The sequence below is a fragment of the Pan troglodytes genome, chromosome 12 (genome assembly GCF_028858775.2).
Source record: "Pan troglodytes isolate AG18354 chromosome 12, NHGRI_mPanTro3-v2.0_pri, whole genome shotgun sequence".
NCBI classification, from domain to species: domain Eukaryota; kingdom Metazoa; phylum Chordata; class Mammalia; order Primates; family Hominidae; genus Pan; species Pan troglodytes.
In genome coordinates, this window is record NC_072410.2 from 70,504,208 (window position 1) to 70,523,654 (window position 19,447).

At 33.6% G+C, this 19,447-nt stretch overlaps 1 long non-coding RNA gene across 1 annotated transcript in view; it reads left to right on the top strand.

The window, feature by feature from the left end:
• Nucleotides 1-2,510: 2,510 nt before the first annotated feature.
• LOC107971618 (uncharacterized) overlaps nt 2,511-19,447 on the top strand; it is a 93,344-nt gene continuing 76,407 nt past the window's right edge. The window contains exons 1-5 of the long non-coding RNA XR_001714532.3: nt 2,511-2,617; nt 2,935-2,993; nt 6,922-7,873; nt 9,236-9,351; nt 9,929-10,054. This is a non-coding gene — a long non-coding RNA (uncharacterized LOC107971618). The remainder of the gene's footprint in view (nt 2,618-2,934; nt 2,994-6,921; nt 7,874-9,235; nt 9,352-9,928; nt 10,055-19,447) is intronic.

A 19,447-nucleotide genomic window follows, 5' to 3' on the forward strand; every position in this document is an offset into this window, starting at 1 on the left:
AATAATTAAGGCGATTTTTAAAAAATAACGTTTGTCTGTATCTTGTGTCTATCTTTAAATTAATTTAGAAAGTAAGTTGAAAAGAGAAAAGCATTAGGTACTGTATTATGTATTCCCAAACATTGAACTTAGGAAACAAAACAGAGGGGAAAAGGATTTTTGATATGCATAAAACACACTTATTCAGGCCTTAGGCATTAGCAATTAGGAACTACACTGATTTTTTTACTTTAATAGTATTCACTGACTTGTATTGTGCCAAGAGGTTTATTTTTACTTCTGTTGTTGGCTTTTAACTGCCACAGCAAAAGCAGAAGTTGTGAGTCTTTATAATTTATATATATAAATTATACATGTATACAATACATACATATATTTATTATATACATATATAAATATATTTAATTATAGTATAATTAAATATAATTATAAACTATATACTTATAAATAAATGTATAGATGTATATTTTATACAAATTAATCCACTTGCTCTTGACAATTGTATTAGAAAGGAAGGAGAAACATAGAAGTTTGATTGTTTTATTGTTATTGGAAAAATTAAAATAGAACACAAAAGTGATTGGAGCCAAAAAAATTCTGACAGAAGAAAAAATATTTTCAAAGGGCTGAGAAGCCAGAATATACAAACAAAAAACTAAAAAACTGTTATTCGTGGTGGCTTTTATTCCAATTTAAAATGATTTTCATTAGAAATAGAAAGGATTAATCTGTTGTATTTTCATTTTTAAATTAATAAACTTTGTTGGAGTGGTTTGTTTGTTTTGTTGGAGTATTTTTATGTTTATAGAAAAACTCAGTGGAAAATTCAGAGTTCCCATATCCTCCACTCTTTTTTCCCCTAACCTACACCCACAACACTCCAGTTTCCTCTGTTATTAACATCTGACATTATTGTGATGCATTTGCTACAATTGATAAGCCAAATTGATACATTATTAAATAAATCTATAACATACTAGGATTCACTCCTTTTGGACATTCTACTCACTTTGCCTAATGTGTAATGACATGTACCGCCATTACAGGATTATGCAGAATAGTTTATCTGTCCTAAAAATCTGCTGTGTTCCATTATTTTATCATCTTCCCTCCATCCTTCAAACTCCTGACAACCATTGGTTGTCTTAATTTTGTCTTTTTCAAAATGTCATATAGTCGGACAGTATGGTAAAAATCCTTTTCAGATAGGCTTCTTTTGCTTAGCAATGTGTATTTAAGTCTCCTCAACATCTTTTTGTAATTAATAACTCATTTTTTAATCACAGAATGATACCTTACTGTACAAATGTACAACAGTTTGCTGTTCTGTTTGCCTGTTAAAGGACATCTTGCATGCTTCCAAGTTTTGGCAATTATAAATAGAGCTTCTATAAACATTTATTTGCAGTTTTTTTGTGCAGACATAAATTTTGTATTCATTTGGGTAAATACCAAAAAGTGAGATGCTTGATTGTAGAAAAGACTGGCTTCAAAAATTGTACATATGATAATGTATTTGATAATGTTTTATATCAGTATTTTTTTCCTGTAAGACATGACATGAGTTTTCTGAGACAGGCAGAGATTTACTAACATTTATTTACAGCAAGAGGCACACTCGTTCCCCACACTCCAATTTTGCCTTTCTGGGGGAAACATAATGAGAATCAGATAGGATCCCACATATATATATATATATATATATACACACACATATATATATACACATATATATATACACACATATATATATATACACATATATATATATACACATATATATATACACACACACACACACACAGAGTCTATACCATATATATACACACACTATATATATGTACACTATATATATACACACTATATATATACACTATATATACACTATATATATACATATGTGTATATATATACACACTAGAGTCTATATATATAGACTCTAGATATATATATATATACACACTAGAGTCTATATATATAGACTCTAGATATATATATATACATATATATACTCACACACACACTAGAGTCTATACTATAGGTGAAGAACACTGATGGTTATACAGGACAACTAATGCAACAGTCATACTTCCCTCTTGAGAGAGGGAGAGAAACATATCTTCCTAAGATAAAAAAATTACCCCTTAGGATAAAAAAGGAAAAGATCCAGGATTCTTATCCTTTCAAATATAAAATCACTATTTCCAGGGGAAAAATAAGTCTAGCCTCTCTGAATTTATGACTCCTGGAATACCTTCACAGCTCCAATTTTTTTCTCTGAAAAGTAAACATATCCCCCTGAGCAGGTGTATTTCTTCTGACGGTCTAATTACTATTAACTTCAAATTCTCATAAGCCCAGATTCCAGTTTTCTATCCTCAGAAAGTCCTATCCACGTAGAAACGTTAAAATGTTTCCTTCCTGACACTATTCTATTTTTAAACTGGAATTTCTTCTAGAATGTATCATTCATTGTAGATTGATACATTCTAGAATCAATGTATCAATCTAGAATGATTGGTACATTTTGACCAGCAGCACCAGCTTCACCTGAACACTTGTTAGAAGCACCATTTCTGAGGTTTTACCCTCACCTTCTGAATCAGAAACTCTCCAGGTTAGACCAAACAATGCTTTATGAAAAGCCCTCCAAGTGATTTTGATGTACATTCAAGTTTGATAGCCATTGCTTTAGATAAATAATGATATTAATATGGGGGATTGACTTTCTTTTCCTTCAATTTTTTTACTATGGTAAAATACACGAAATATAAAATTTCCATCTTAAGTATTTGTAGTGCACAATTCAGTGGCAATGAATACCTTTGTATTGTACAATTATCACCATGATTCATCTTCAAAACTGTTTTCTTCTTGTAAAACTGGAATTCTATACCCCAGAAATAACAACTCCTCATTTCTCCTTCCCACCAGCCTCAGGAAACCATAATTCTACTTTGTCTCTCTGATTTTGACTACTCTAAATACCTAATGTAAGTAGAATTATACAGTATTTGTCTTTTTGTGACTGGCTTAATTCACTTAGCATAATATCCTCAAGATTCATCCACTTTGGTGCATAATGTCAGAATTTCCTTCCTTTTTAAGGCTGAATAATATTCCAGTGTTTTTATATTGAACATTTATTTTACTTATTCACTTACGCATGCATAAACGCTTGGTTTGCTTCCATCTTTTACCTATTGTGAAAAATGCTGCTTTAACAGGCTGTACAAATATCTCTTTGAAACCTTGATTTTAATTCTTTGGGTGTATACCCAGAAATAACATTTTTGGATAATATGGTATTTCTATTTTTATTTTATTTTTGAGGAACCACCACACTGTTTTCAGAGTGGATGTACCATTTTACATTTCCACCAACACTTCACGAGAGTTTGAATTTTTCCACAGCCTCACCAACATTTGTTATTTTCTTTTTTTTTTCATAGTAGCCGTCATAATGGGGGTGAGGTGGTAGCTCATTGTAGTTTTGATTTGCATTTACCTAATGATTAGTGGTGTTGAGTACCTTTTCATGCACTTAGTTGTTTGAATATCTTCTATGGAAGAAATGTCTGTTCAAGTCCTTTGACCATTTTTGAATCAGATTGTATTTTTTGTCTCCATATATTCTGGATATTAATCCCTATCAGGTATATAATTTACAAATAATTTCTCCCATTCAGTGGGTTGCTTTTTACTGTTTTGATAGTGTCTTTTGATGCAGAACTTTTCAAAATTTGTATAAAGTCCAATTTGTTAATTTTTTTCTTTTCTTGCATATGCCTTTGTTGTCATATCAAAGAAATCAGTGCCATACCCAAGGTTGTAAAACTTTGTCCTCTGTTTTCTTCTAAGAGTTTTATGATGTTAGGTTTACATTTATACTTTTGATCTTTTTTTTTTTTAATATCCAGTTTTTTCAGCACCATTTGTTGAAAAGACTCTTCTTTTCCCACTGTATGATCTTGGCACCCTTGTTGAAAATCACTTGACCATACGTATGAGGGTTTATTTTGGGACTCTCTATGGAGGTATGTATGTCTGTTTTTATGCCGGTACCCCACTCTTTTTATTACTGTAGACTTTTAGTAAGTTTGAAATCAGGAAATGTGAGATCTTCAGCTTTGTTCTTTTTGCTCCAAAAAGAACTCTGTGAAAAAGAGTTCAGGATACCTTGAGATTTCATAACATTTTAGTATTTTCGTTCCAACTTCTGCAAATGACATCATTGGGATTTTTATAGGGATCATATTGAATTTTAGATCATCTTGGGTAGCACTGACATCTTACAATATTTTCTTCTACTTCATGAATGTGAATGTCTTTCCATTACGTCTTCTTCAATTTCTTTCAGCAATGTTTTGTAATTTTTAGTGTAGGAGTTTTCCAATTCCTTGCTTAATTCCTAAGTATTTTATTCTTTTTGATACTATTGTAAATGGGATTGCTTTCTTAATTTCTTTCATTGTTAGTGTATTAAAATGTAACTATTATGTGTTGACTTTGTAGCCTCCTGCTTTGATGATTTTATTTTAAAAGTCCATATTTTAAACATGACAACTAGTTTGATATATTTTCCTTGCAATTATGTAAGTGCTACCAAAATATAAAACACATAGTTCTTGATTGGTATGACAAGTAAAGACAGACATGAAATAACTGGGCAGGACACCAAAATAATCTGTTTATAATTGCATGGTAAAGGCAAGATATTTACAGTGGATATTATAGAGAAGATGACATTTGAGCTAGATGAGGGAGATAAACTAAGTGAAATTCTTAGAATTTATAAGTTAAATTTTATAGGGAAACATATTATGACTTCCTATTAAATATTGATCTATTTTGACCAATACCTCTATTTCCCTGAGGACAGGATAAGAGGATACCACATGTCATACAGATAAATTGATATGATTTGACTGTGTCCTCACCCAGAACTGTAGTTCCCATAATCCCCATGTGTCATGGGAAGGACCCAGTGGGAGGTCATTGACTCATGGGGGTGGTTACCTCCATGCTGTTCTCATGATAGCGAGTCGGTTCTCATAAGATCTGGTGGTTTTATAAGGGGCTTTCCCCCACTTTGCTCTGCACTTCTCCTTGCTGCTGCTATGTGTTTGCTTCATCTTCTGCCATGATTGGAAGTTTCCTGATGCTTCCCAGCCCTACAGAACTGTGAGTCAATTAAGCCTCTTTCCTTTATAAATTACCCAGTCTTGGATATGTCTTTATTAACAGCTTGAGAACAGACTAATACATAAAGTAAAACTTAATGCAGTTAATTTATGCAGAATGAGGAGTCTATAATCTAGAAGTTGGGAAAGGAATATATAGAACTATCTCTTCTGAAGATTTTTAAAATTAATATATACTTGTGTCTAAGATGTTTTAGATAAAGCCTTAAGTTCATTATAATTTATGCTTTTATAACATTGTGTTGATGATTCTTCAGCAGTGAAGAATTTACTGCCAAGAATGACGTTGCTAAATGAAATATTTAACAATTTAATACATGCTTCACACTCTAGCTTACACATCCACAGTTGTTGTAAATTTTATGTAATGGCAGAAAGACCCTGTTATCGAACCGTAAATTGAAGTTGCTTCATTACATACAATATTTGAAGTTCAAGTTGATATAATTTGCAGTGTTCTTTATCCTACTTTTTTTTTTTTTTGAATTTGCTCCATAATGATCATTATCCATTCTTATTTCAGGTACTTAAGGAAATATAATTTATTTCAAACGATAATGAGCCATCATATATATTAGCATCTGTCTAGTCTATATTATTTAGGAAATTGTGAAGATGAAGTTTAAAACTCTATTAGCAGTGTCCTGGAACACAAAATTTCTAAATTGAAAAACAAAAGCCTTGCAAATATTTCCTACGTTAATATTTCCTCTGTACAATATAATTTAATGATTATATACAGAAGAAGAAATTTAATTATCCCTTAGAATAATTTATGTCTCTACCTACGTTGAGATATTTTGGCCTACTCTTTAGGTTTAGTAAATACAGGGAGAAAGATTACTGACTAAATTGTCCACAAAACAAATCATCTATTAATTATATCATATTATGCTGTTTCCTGTCTATATGAAGGTATCTTGAGAAACCAAGTAAGAGTTGTATTTCATAGTACCTATAGATACATTTAAATTGATAGTCTGCTCTACTGGCAGCAATTCATTTTAAAATCCATTGTAAAAGAAAGCTCTGACAAGGAAAGCTGTCAGGAATATGGATAATTTAACTATGTAGGGGCAGAAAGCTCAGAACTCGAAGAGTTTGTGCTTTAGTTTCTATGTCAGTGTCTTAGCTCAGACTGCTACAACAGAATACCACAGAATGGGTGGCTTAAAAAGTTGAAATGAATTTCTCACAGTTCTGGAGGCTAGAAAAGCCGAGACAAAAGCCCTGGCAGATCAAGTGTCTGGTGGGGACATGCTTCCTCATTTTCAAATGGATGTCTTCTTGCTGTATCCTCACATGGCAGAGAAAAGAAAGAGAAAGCTATCTTATTTCATCTAATAAGGGTGCTAATCCCATTCATGATAGATCTACCTCACAATCTAATTACTTCTCAAAAGCCCCACTTTCTAATACCATCACAGTGGTGGTTAGTATTTCAATATGTGAATATTTGGGGGACACAAATTTCACTCCTTAACACTCACATAGAGCTTAAAATAATTAAAGAGCATGTACAGATTATAATAAAATAGAGCTGAGGCCGGCCAAGCACAGAAACGATAGGAATTTGTTCATACATGTGTTTACATTTTTTAACATCACAGTCAAATAAGATTTTTGTTTTTTTGTTTTTGTTTGCATTTGCAAGACAAAATGAACCTTAAGTTTTAAAATGAGTAGGAATAATCTATTTCATTTTCTGTGCCCTCAGTAGACAGCTCAAAGATTGGATCTATGTTTGCATCATTTGCTGTGTGTAAACTCAGGAAAGTATGGATTTTCATTACTTTATTAGTAAGAAATTTGCCTGCAGTCAACAGGATGAGCTGTTCGACAGTTGCCTTGATGGGTCACTCATAATAATTACTTAGTGCTTGACAGTTACTAAATATTATAGAGTCTATTTATTTTTAATTATTATCAGGAATGAGGTTAATTGGCTTCGAAATCACAATATTTTTAGGCTACAGAGTGGTGTGCAGGCATTGTCAAAGTAACCAGAATTTTACTATCGTGTTAAAAGCAAAAGGTTCAGCTGGGTGCGGTGGCTAACACCTGTAATCCCAGCACTTTGGTAGGCCAGGGCAAGTGGATCACCTGAGGTCGGGTGTTCGAGACCAGCCTGGCCAACATGGTGAAACCTCATCTCTACAAAAATACGAAAAAAAAAATCAGCCGGGCATGATGGTGGATGCCTGTAATCCCAGCTACTCAGGAGGCTGAGGCAGGAGAATTGACTGAACCCGGGAGTCGGAGGTTGGAGTGAGCTGAGATCACGCCATTGTACTCCAGCCTGGGCGACAGAGTGAGACTGGATAAATACCATGAAGTTATTTCAAATCTACTTCCCTTGGGCATTTTGAACTAAGCCATGTTACGTTGTTAAGGTGCATCATGTCTATGAGTCTAATGATCAAATTCAGAGGTCAGCAACTTTTTCTGTGAAAACCAAATCATGACTACCTTAGGCTTTGAAGGTCATAGAATCTCTGATTTTTGGTATTTCTGTGGAGAGACAACCTCTTGGAGCTATTTATTCTGCTGTTTTTGCAGAAATCATCCAGTGGACAAGGTCCAATTTTGAGTCACATGGGCTCAGAGGAGAACCCCTAGATGATGGCTAACAAAGCAGTCCACATCAAGCTCTTCTGCTGCATACCAATGTGAGACAGTTCTTTCAAAGGAACAATAACAAAAATAAAAAAATTAAAAATCGATATAATTATTTAAGTTGTAAGCAATTGAATTAAATGTTCTTTTAGAACATTATTTAAATTGAAAGAATGACATACACAAATTATGGCTATTCAGTATTGGGTATTTGGTCGATATTATTTCAGAAATGAATAATGTGAACACTTTACTTAAAAATGGCTAATGATCACCACACTGTCTTCCACACTGGTTCAACTAATTTACACTCCCACCAACAGGGTAAAAGCGTTCCTATTTCTCCATATCCTCTCTAGCATCTGTTGTTTCCTGACTTCCTCAAGGATCTAGAATCAGAAATACCATTTGACCCAGCAATCCCATTACTGGGTATATACCCAAAGAATTATAATCATTCTACTATAAAGATACATGCACATGTATGTTTATTGCAGCACTGTTCACAATAGCAAAGACTTGGAACCAACCCAAATGACCATCAATAGTAGACTGGATAAAGAAAACGTGGCACATATACACCATGGAATACTATGCAGATATAAAAAAAGATGAGCTCATGTCCTTTGCAAGGACATGGATGAAGCTGGAAACCAGCAAATTAACACAGGAACAGTAAACCAAACAATGCAAGTTCTCACTCATAAGTGGGAGTTGAACAATAAGAACACATGGACACAGGGAAGGGAACATCACACAATGGGGCCTGTCAGGGTATGGGAGACTAGGGGATGGATAGCATTAGGAGAAATACCTAATGTAGATGACGGGTTGATGGGTGCAGCAAACCACCATGGCACGTGTATACCTATGTAACAAACCTGCACGTTCTGCACATGTATCCCAGAACTTAAAGTATAATTAAAAAATAAAAATAAAAAACCACTAGAAAATGGCTAATGATAAAAGCTGAGATATTCTAATCTGTATATGCTCCAGAATTATGGAAAACATATCTGCCACCATAAGCTTGATAGGTTTCCAATGCATAAAGACTTTTCTACTGAGGTCTGTGCTTTTATTAACAAATACGATTTTTGATATTATTTAAAGTGTGTCAATATTTGGATAACCCATGAACAAGTATTTCCTAAATGACCAATGCATGTTACAAAATCATCATGAGTAAAATATCCATTCATTGTGTAAGATAGATTAAAATGAATTTTAATGCAAGACCCCAAAACAGTAGAAAAAGTGTAGCTATACAGTTCTGAATTCTGTATTGAAACTGCCTTTTAAGAACTACAATTTGTTCAAGTTTTGATGTCATACAAAAGAAGAATATTCATAATTATCTGAGATGGCTATTAAAATGTTCCTCCCTTTTCTAATTACATGTCTGTGTGATAAAGGATTTTCTCCACATATACCAACCGATATGACATGCCACAACTGATTGAATGAAGAAGCAGATAGAAGAATCTTGCTGTCTTCTATTAAGCCAGCTAAAACAGAGATTTTCAAAAAAGTAAGAAATGACACTTCTTACTGATTTTTTGATTTTGGAAAATATATTTATTTAAAACATGTTTTATGTTAAAATGTAATGAATTTATTTTTAGTGTTAAATAAATTAATAGATTATTTCTTTTAATATTTTTAGTTTTAATTTCTAAATTGGCAAATATTGATAGCTAAAATTCATGCACACATAAGCTCTTTAGGGTCCTTAATTTTTTTTAAGAGTTTAAATATTCTTAGACAAAAAGGTTTGGGAACCATTGCTTTAAGTGTCCTCTATGTCACTGGTTTTTCCCACTTTAGCATCAATATCTTAAATCCAAAGGGCAGATAATTAAGATAATAATAAACAAACGTGAGATACTGTTTTTTAATGTACATATGTGTAATTCATTTCAAAGGGAATGCAGTGATTTCTCAAATTGGACTTTGGTTCCCTTCAATAAGATATTGATAAACCTTTAACCAATGCAGATGTGAAAATCGCCCAGATCCACTCTGCTCTTCTACTATGAATGGCGTATTGCCCTGATCCATACATCTTTATGTTTCAGGATAATTATTACTGGTTCTCTGCATTTTAGTGTTTGATCAAGGTATTATCTTCAAATGTCACTTTCATGGAATGATGTGGAGGTCCACAGGCCTGGATCACAGGCTCTGCCAGTGGCTGTGATGTTACCTGCTGTGGTCTTTCTCTCTTGCTTCAGGTAAGAGCTCTGCTTTGAACATGTTCTATGGGCTCAGAGGCACCTTTTCTCTCAGCATTCTCCTGCCAAATGCAGCAAATAAAGGGGATTATAGATGGGAGGTCATGTGGTGCATCAGGGTGTGTATTTCCTTTCGTTGGGGAGATTTCTGTACATATTACAGTGAAATGAAGACAAATTTCTCACTGCATAATGAAGGCATGGATGAAACGTGGATGCTATGAGTCATATATAATCCAAAATAACTAACAGAATCTCTGTCGAATCACTTCATCCTGATTCCCGTATAGTTTATATGTGTAAAACAACTAACTCAATGCAACTATTTTAAAAGTACTTTTATGTTTTAAAATAAAAACTATGGTAAGCTGCAATTAAAAATTTATTAAAATATCATTGCATATGCTAAGAATAAAGCTATCTTTCCACTTCTCTAAAAAAGAAAGAGAGAAACACTTTTTGCTTCCACCTTTCCTATAAGGAGGTCTGTCCTGGTCAAGCTGTGGCATATTGGTGACAAAAAGGATTAGTTTTTTTATCAATAGATATTTGTTTTGCCTCAAATGTCATAAATCATACATAATAGATATGACTATATTTAAAGATAACTTATTCATTTTCTAAGAGGCCTTTGTGTTTTATCAAATACATTTTTCCTTTGTTTCTCAGATGAAAACAATAGAGAAAATTACTTTTGGTAAGACTTAAGAATTATAAACTTGCAAGTCAAAAATAATACTGGCAAGCAGATTTTAGTACAACAATGCTGACATCCACTGACTACTTAAGCTAATGCACAATTATAAATAGCATAGGACATGAGAGAGAGTGTTCATTTATTTACAAAGTTCCACTCAAAGTGAAATACTACTGTTATCTGCTTGTCTGATCAAAGTATCTAGGTCAGAATCTAAAAAACCCCTTGGAGAGTCATTATTTGTAAAGTATCTGGATTATCAAAGACTACTATTCAATACATATCCACAAAATAATTTACATTAAAGTTAATGTGCCTATCAACTATGATGTACTTAAACTTTTCCTACTGTAAAAGTGTTACCGATTGAGGGTGTTCAGGCTCTTGGCGTTTTGAACAAAGAATTGGACAAGACGCCCAAACAAAGCAAGGGAAGAATGAAGCAACAAAAGCAGAGATTTACTGAAAATGAAAGGACACTCCACAGGGTGGCAGCAGGTCAAGCAAGCGGCTCAAGGGCCCAGTCACAGAATTTTCTGGGGTTTAAATATCCTCCAGAGACTCCCCATTGGTTATTTGGCTTATGCCCTATGTAAATGAAGAGGCTACAAAGTTGCATAGTTATTTACTTGAGGTACACCCTGTGCAAATGAACTGGATGTTTCCTGTCATAGCTGAAGTAGAGTTACAAAGTTATTTACTTGGTCTTAGAAAGTTGAGGTTTTTCTGTTTGATTTTGTTCTAGAAAGTTCTTAGGTTCCCTGCCCCCAGACCCTGTTCTCCTGCCTCAGAAGTAGAGTTTAAAAAAATTTGTTCTGATTTTAAAGATTTATGCCTTTACATTCAAACATTACTATGGATACATGCTTTAGCATTCAACTATCAATACTGATGGTTACAGTTCTAGAGGTGTGTGTGTGTGTGTGTGTGTGTATGTATACGTATGTGCATATATAGGTATATGCATTATTGGTGCTCAGGAAATGATACCCCAAAATATGGTCCCTTGACATGCTGAACTAAAGAAGCAGCTTCAAAGTCTTTTTGACCTTGCCCTCTGCCCTCTCTCAATCTTTGTCTCGCTCAAAGCACACAATGAGACTTCTCTGAAGCTCCCTTATCAACCTATCAACCCAGAAACTGGACCTGCCAAAGAACACAATTGCCTTCTATTCTTTCCCTCAAATGTCATTAACCAGAGGCGATTAAAACTCACACCACAGAGGAAGAGATTGAAAATTAAATACTACACGTACAGACCACACAATCCTTGTCCCAAACTGTAGTCTGTTCTCCACTCCTATTCAATTCCCAGAGAGAATCATTTATTAAATATTGTCTAAGTATTGGGCCTCAAACATTCCCCCTGCATGTCATTTAACACCCTTCAGAATGGTCACAATTTCCCATGTTTCTTCCTTTATGAAGAAAGATATATAAACATTTGTACCTCATTGAATTATTTAGTAATCAATCACTCTCCTGTGATTCTCCAGTGCTTATGTATGTTAAACCAATTTGTGTGCTTTTTTTACCTATGAATCGGCCTGTTGTCAATTCATTTTCAGTGAGCCTTCAGGGGGCAGAGGAAAAACTTTCCCTTGTCCCCTACAGTAAAATATGTTTAGAAAAACATCTGTGTATTTCTCTTATTATTAACTTTTAAAAATAGAAATGAGTATTTAATTGTATCCAGTGCTTGATTCATTTATGAACATGATAATTGACGATAATATGTAGTTTCTTTCTTAGCATTGTTCTGCTGAATTGTATTATTAATAGATTTTCAACTGTTCAGTCATACTTACATATATAGGTTAGTTTGCTTAGCTAGTATTTCACTTAGCCCCGAAGAAGGCAAAAAATGAAAAAATCTGTATGATCTACAAAGGGTCGCAATTTCTTAGAAAGCAGCACAAGACATATTTGCAATGGTGGTAGCCTGGCCAATCTACAGAGAGGCTGATGTGTACCGTATCGTGACAAGCTTTGTTTCTTGCTTAGGACATCTTTAGAGTCAAAGAATGCCAAGAAAAGCTCTCTGCTTTAGTAAATTACCATTTATTCTACACAATGGACTGTGGGGATAATGACCAGAGAAGGTTATCAAAACAAGCCTTGGGAAGGAGTTCATTATTCTTCTAATGGAATATACTGCTGTTTTTATTTTCAATTCAGTTTTTGTATAGCCTAGATAATGCAAATTTTCAAGGCCTTTACAATATTGACCTTAAATTTTAGAATGCTCTACAAATATTTGACCCATTCATCAAATTTCTAGTGTAATGAATATCCTTTCCTGGGAGTCTGTAACAACTACACAAAAAGTTTTTCCATCAAAAAGTGTGTAATCTGTATGTATTTCACAAGTCCTGTATCTTCTCAACCCTGCATTTAGAGTTGCCATTTCTTTCTCAGTGTTTTGGTTTTTTCTAGCACTAGGTGAGCTAAACAAAAGAAAATAACCGACTTTTTAGTGAGTATTAGTAATCTTAATTGTGGATCAATAATGAACAAAATTATCCATCAAAAATATAATTTCAATTTTAAAGTTGTAAGATACTATCCAGCATTATTACCTTTCTTTGACAGATTTCTTGAATAATAAAAAGAGAGACACACTAAACTCTTGTCAGTTCTATAAATATGTAAGTTAGGGTTGTAAAGTAATTGGTAAACATTCGTAAATGAAAATGCGTCATTTTGGCAGTCCTTTGAGTTGTTTTATCCTTATAAAGTGATGTATTTAAAATTAAATCATCAAATTGACACACTACTTAATAGCATATTCTAAAGGACAGGGGGACTTTTTATAGGGGAAATGGAAATAACTCCTCAGTCAATAAAACAAAGCAAAATCTTTCTTCTTTATTACTTATAATAAAAAGTATACAAAGATTCATTCTATGCCATCATTATTCACCTCTTCAGTAGGGTTACAAAGAGTTCATAAAAATTAACGTTCACAAAACTTAAGTCTTGGCAATTAGGATGGGGAAGAATATAAGACTAAAACAGCAACATAATTGCCTTAACTTCAAACCATTGTTACTTCTAAGACTTGACTATGATGGCAACTAGTTCTCAGCAGCCTACACTGCACATGTGAATAAACCTAAGCATTAGGACTTCCCACTTCTCCATGATGGAATTATTTAAGTGCCCAGAATAATCTCTAAAACTAGGAAGTATTCAATAAATATTAATGACTAAAGACATCATGCTCTGTAGAACAATATTAAATAGAATGCCCTGCTATGTCACTGATTTAAGAGTGTTGTGTGTTCTGGATACTTTTTATGTGGATAGATGCCTTGATTTCCCAACTGAAATGATGGCATTCTAAGGTGAAATATGTTTTCCAGCAATTTTTTCTTCACAGCAAAAAAGCCCATAGTATTTGTTCAACAATGACTAGGTGGATAATCAAGTGATTTTTCTGACGAGAAGAGTAAATTCTACATATTTTTTGCATGTGACTCTCCATGGAAATAATGTTATGAATAGTAATTCAAAATAGAGTGTTTCTTTGAAATTTACTATGCAATTTCTATACATGGCACTGTAGAAAGTATCAACTTTATATAAGTTGAATGAATTGTTTTTGTGCTTAATACACAGTGCTCTAATTTCCAATTAAAATTTCACTACACATTTAATTATATCACAGATCATTTTAATTACTTAGGACTAGTCATTTAAATGGATTACTTAGTTTTTGTGGTATTTCCCCTAGAATTACCTATGATAAAGGCCAAGTAAATGGTCATTCTCTTTTCCTTTCCGATAGGATTTGTCTCTAGTTATATATATTGAATGTTTCTTAATCTGAGTCACTAATTCTCTTTTTCAAGTATTAAATATTACAGAAAACATCTCTTACCTTCACAATGGAAAGTCCCCAAGACATTAAGGGTCACTAGTGAAGTAATTTATGACACAGATTAATCTTGCTCTGTGTCAATATTAAGCTCTCCAATACTTTCAAGAATGCATTAGCATATAATGTAATGCAAGTTCTAGAGCCAAAAGAAACCACTAAATTTAGAGTTTGACATGGCATTTTACTAAGATAAGTCCTTGTCTGCATTGCAAACAGATGAAGCTATGACTCTTTTGAGCTTAATTTGCATATCATCTAATATTTTCATGCTGAGAAAGCACAGGCATCATCCTGATTTAGAGGCAGTTAGCAATTTCTATACGTAAAGCCAGAGAAACAGGCAAATACTCATTTTTTTTCTTTAAAATGCAACTGGAGACTTACTTAGGTTAGGCTTGTACTCATACTATTTGTTAAGAATAAAATAGCTATTTAAGTCTGCCAAAGCACAGACAAATAAAAATGTATTTATTAAGTCTTGTTTAAAATAATATAATTAAATATTTTAGTGAATTTAGCACGGGTTTCATTTCTTGTGTGACACTAGAAATAAATCAAGTTGAAAATTTTATATTTGTTTAAATACCACAGATGTTTAATGAACAATTGCTACTTGGCCAAAACAAAGTTTTGATTTTGCCTCTTTACATAACTGAGACATATTTCTGTACGTGCAGAAAATACATCTGGTGTCAAAAACAACCTCAGAGAATGAGACAACTTGAAATGCAGAGCTTAGAAGCAGATGTGGTGTAATGGGAAGACTGTGTAGCCATTTGAGTATTAAAAGATCTGACAGTTGACCCTAAGAATAGATATTATTTGCTATACAGTATTTCATTCTCAAATTATCTTTCCAAGAGCTTCTCATTATTAACTCACATCATAGCAAACCACTTGATAAGGTTTGTTATCCCCAGTTTACAGATGAAGACTCTGTATGAAGAGAGATGTTAAGAAACTTGCCCAGGGCCATGTAATTAGTAATTGCAGGACCCTGGATTCAAACCCTGGTGGTGTAGTTTAACTGTTTCACTTCAACACTTCTGCTACCAGTAGCAGAAATCATACACTCCAGGTGTGGGCTACTTGCCTTTACCTTTGAAACAGTTACAACAATAATATATGCCTGATAAGTTTTTGTAAGAATGAATAATGCTACTGGTTATTCAAAAATTTTTATAAAGTATTCTACAAATCTTTGCTCTTATCTTAATCTGTATTAATATGCTTCACTCTTGGGTATGTCAATGTGCTTATATGCATGTTTGTCCTATTTCTTAGACTGGGGGTTGGCAAAATTAGTCTGTAAAATTTATTGAGGCTTTGTGGACCCTCAGGTCTCTGTCCCAACTACTCAATTCTAACACATAAGCAGTCATAAACATTATGTAAACGATCGTGTAGCTGTAATCCAATAACCAATAAACCTTCTTGACAAAATCAGACAATAATTAGACCCACAGGCCATAGTCTACCAATTCCTGACTTTGATAGTATTATTGGTTTAAATGTGATAGAGAAACAAATGTTATATTTAAGTGCTGTATTTACAGACTTTATCACCAATATGCAAGCCATGGATGCATGTTAAATGGAATCTTATCTATATTGCCTGCATTATACTATGTCTTTTAGGTAGAGACGGCTTCATTCTAGCCTAGTATCTTCCCAGAACTGTTTACTTATGGGACTCTGATTATATGCTAACTATCTCAACAGTTCCAATGACAAACACATTTTGTATTTCCCAAGTAGGCAAACAGGCTGACATCTGAAGTAATAGTTAAATGAACAAAAGCTACTTTCACATATATTTCCTATGCAACTACTTGGAATTGTACATAAGACAAGTAGAAGATGGAGATTTTATATGCAATGTCAAAAACCACTTTAGAAAATGTGATTCTATGTAGAAGTGAATTTCTGGGGAAGTCTCTATTATATTTAACTGGCAGCTTGAGTGCTGAGCAGATGATACTAGTGCAGAAGGTGCTGCATAAATTTCTCATTAAAACAGAAACATGGACTTTTTATGTGAAAGCAATTTAATTCCCTATGCCTGTATCTGCAGTTTGTTTCCCAGTGAACATCAAGTTTGCAAAGAGAAACCATGTATGTGTTTTTACTGCTATAAATGAGAAACTAAAATGATATGTTTAGAAAAACACATAGGGAGCAAATATTGTATGTTTTTACATGTAGTTTAATGCTTGATAAAAACAAGCATTTGTTTCTCAACTCTATTTTTTCTACTTTGAAAACATAGATGTAATTTTTGCTTAGCAGTTATATCGCAGTACCTTGGGTGACTTCACTTTCTATTAAGTTGATATAAATTAAAATTTTGGCTCTCCTTATTCTTAAATGTCTCTGCTTCCAATTTTACAAAATTCGCAGTAGACTCATGCACCTTCCTGGCCTCTGAAACAAAATTCTCACATACATACACAAATACAAACACATAAGCTCACTGAGAAACTGCATATCTACAGCATTTCATGCTTTTCTGTGTCCTTGAAAAAAAAGTACACCACTTCTCATGCAAAGGTAATTTCTCTTCCATGTCCTTTCTAGCCCCTCAATCTTCTCATGGCCTGATCACATTTTACTCTCTTTCGCAATCCTCAGTCTCCCTTTCCTGAGCCTTTAGTCTCCCTCTCTATGTACTCATTTTCCTCAGCCTGAGAAGCTCATAATTCTACTATGTCTTTCTACCTTAGGCATTGAAACTTCTCCAGCTGTTGTCTTAGTTATATGCTTTTTATTTCTATTGAACATCCTGAAAAACTAGCCTATAGTTACCATTTCCATTTTCTTACTACATTTTAAAAATTAATGTTCTGTCCCTAGAAGTATCTTATAAATCTTATAAATCTGACCGTGGATCATTTTGACAGTCTCATGGAAGTTACAAGTTTTTGCCCGAAATAATGTATATATAGAGAGAATTCTTTATATCAGTTTAGGGTGATCAGACCTTTTGATGACCACAAGTGACACATTTATCTTAAACTAAGTATCCCTACACTTCTTTCCCTAACCAGCTCCCATAGGTTCTAGTACCACCTAAGTAGACATGAATCCTCAATCCATGAGTCTTTTCCCTGTCTCCTTCAAGACCTCCAGATCTTCTACTGAACATCTCTATTTGCATGTTGCATATTCAATCTGTCCAAATGGCCCATCATATCCCTCCAAAACTATCTCCTCTCTTATTTCCTATTTGATGAAATGCAATATTATAGCTAAAAACCTTGAGGATTACCATGACACTCTTACTCCTTATATATGATCTGTGAGAAAGTCTTTTTTACTATACTCCTACATGTCTCAGTTTTTCTTCATAATCTTTTTACCTATGGATAGTTTTCTGATGATGTATCATTTTCACCCATACAATCACAGGTCTTATAACTGACCATCATTATTACCTCCTACCGCCTCCATTCTAAAGTCAGTCTCAACTATAATATCCTTCAAGGGAATTCTATACACTAAAAGTAATACAATCACCATAACTTAGGTAAAAGTAATCAAACTCTTGCCTATATTTCCAACTTCATGCCCTGTCAGTGCATTATACTTAGCCTGCCTTCCAGTCATAGTGAACTCTGTGTCATTCCCCAAAGATAAAATGACGATTTGGCTTTGCACACCTGATTGACTCTGGTCAGAATTTTCTCCTTTCCCCTGACCAAAAAACTCCTAGTAAACCCTTAGGATTCAAGTCAAGGACCAAAGACTCAGGGAAATCTGATCCAAAGTACCTTTCTCCATGTCCATAAGACCTACAGGGAAGAAGCAGGACAATCCAGAGAAAGAAAATCAAATACTTAAGTATTTTACTAAAGGTGAGATTGTTTGAGCTACTTTTAATTTTTTACATAATTTTGAAGAACAATTTTTATATTCTTCCAGTTTTTAACTATTTTTTACTATTCTTACACCAATGTCTCAAATACATTATGTTCTCTAGTTGTATAGATCTACATTTCAATAACTAACTGTGGTAGGCAAAATAATGACTCCATCCCCAACCTCTGCAGGTACCCACATCTTAATCCCAAGAACCTATGATTATGACAGATTATATGACAAAGGGAAATTAAGTTTGCAGATGGAATTAAGCTTGCTAATCAACTGACCTAAATTAGGGGGCTTATCCTGTATTTTCTGTGTGGGCCTGATCTAATTATAAGGGTCTTTACAAGTGAAGACAGGCTCCAAGCGTGAATGGTCAGAAGGGATGTAACTTTACTTGTTTGGAAGAGGTGTGGGGAGAGGGCACAATAGGACAAGGAATATGGTAAGCCACTAGAAGATGAAAGGGGCAAAGAAACAAATTCCCTCTTAGAACCTCTGGAAAGAAATACAGCCCTGAATTGTAGCCCAATGAGACCTGTATTAGACTTATTACATTAGAGAAATGTAAGATAATACATTTGTGTAGTTTAAGCCACTAAGTTTGCTGTAATTTGTCACAGCAGTAATAATGACTATAACAACTTTCACCACACTGACATTTCTACTACTGGACATATATAACCGTGCAAAATATACTATTAGAAAAATTAGGAAAAACATTGTAAGCAAATCAAACTTTGAAAATCCAGTAAAGAGCAATAAAAAATACCCAGAAATCTTAGTTTTTAATTAAATTCCATGGTTCTATAATGTATCTCTAAAGACAAAATAAAAACCAGTAAATTAAAACTTCAGAAAAATCTTCTAACAGCTAAAACTGTTTCATCTAACACATTTTCTCTAAATTTTATGAACAGTTAAAAAGAAATATTTTTGGAAAATTGAT